General features: G+C 45.1%; 1 protein-coding gene across 2 annotated transcripts in view; it reads right to left on the bottom strand.

The window, feature by feature from the left end:
* Positions 1 to 893, bottom strand: part of LOC108755700 (diacylglycerol kinase 1) — a 97,495-nt gene extending 96,602 nt beyond the window's left edge. For both annotated transcript variants that reach the window (XM_018498883.1, XM_018498881.1), the window contains exon 1: positions 536 to 893. The gene's annotated coding sequence lies outside the window, so the exon portion shown is untranslated. The remainder of the gene's footprint in view (positions 1 to 535) is intronic.
* Between the last annotated feature and the right edge of the window lie 30 nt (positions 894 to 923).

Consider the following 923-nt stretch of genomic DNA (forward strand, 5'->3'; position numbering starts at 1 on the left):
AAAGAAAAAAATATACAATAATTTTCTATATATTTTTAAATATAAATTTATTGTATTCTATTTTTGATTCCTATAGAAGAAGAATTATTCTTATTGTCGTCTTCTTCACTTTAAGATGATGTTATCGCTTTCTGTAAACATCCTTAAATACGCTCTTCCTTAATTCCATCTGAATTGTCATAACATTGAGCTCACATTTGATAGTTTACGCTTGTTTGATATTTGGACCAAGGATAATAGTAAGATACCCGAGGGACATATACTATCCGCGTTTCACGCGCATTTCACAGCACAATAAAACGTAACAGAGCCGATCGAAGCGCAAGTAAATCGAGTACTTCCACGAACAATCGAAGAGCGAGAGGGAGGAGGCCGTAACCGGCGACGCGTGTCGCGGGACGAGTGATAGAATGATCGAAGTGCACGCCAAAAGAAAAAAAAAAAAGAAAGAAAGGAGAAAATAGAGAAAAATTCGGGGATCGCGAAAACGCGAGGATCGATTCTCGAAGAAGAGAATAAACGGCAATGTATTTACCATTTCCATGCCATCGCGCCGCGTATCGGACGCTCCAGGTGTGCGCCGCCTCTCACATCCTTGCCGTCTTCATCATTATCATCGTCGTCGGCCGGGGCGCCCCGTTGAAGATCCCGTAGAAAACCGCGAGGAAAAGAGAAACACGAAAATCGACCTCGCGCGCGCGCCTCGATTTGTTCGTCAAGTACGTCGCGCGAGTACAAACGCGAATGCTTGTCGAAATTCTCTGTCTCTGCTCTTTTTCTATCTATCTATCTATTGCCTATCTCCGTCTCTCTTCCGCTCTCTTTCGAATCTGCTCGAAGCCGCCGGACGCAACGGCACGTTGAAAACGCAACACGAGATGCACACACGCGTGAAGCGCGGAAACGACTGGCTCGGCTCGCCC

Source organism: Trachymyrmex septentrionalis, unplaced genomic scaffold, assembly GCF_001594115.1.
Source record: "Trachymyrmex septentrionalis isolate Tsep2-gDNA-1 unplaced genomic scaffold, Tsep1.0 scaffold9, whole genome shotgun sequence".
Classification (NCBI taxonomy): Eukaryota; Metazoa; Arthropoda; class Insecta; order Hymenoptera; family Formicidae; genus Trachymyrmex; species Trachymyrmex septentrionalis.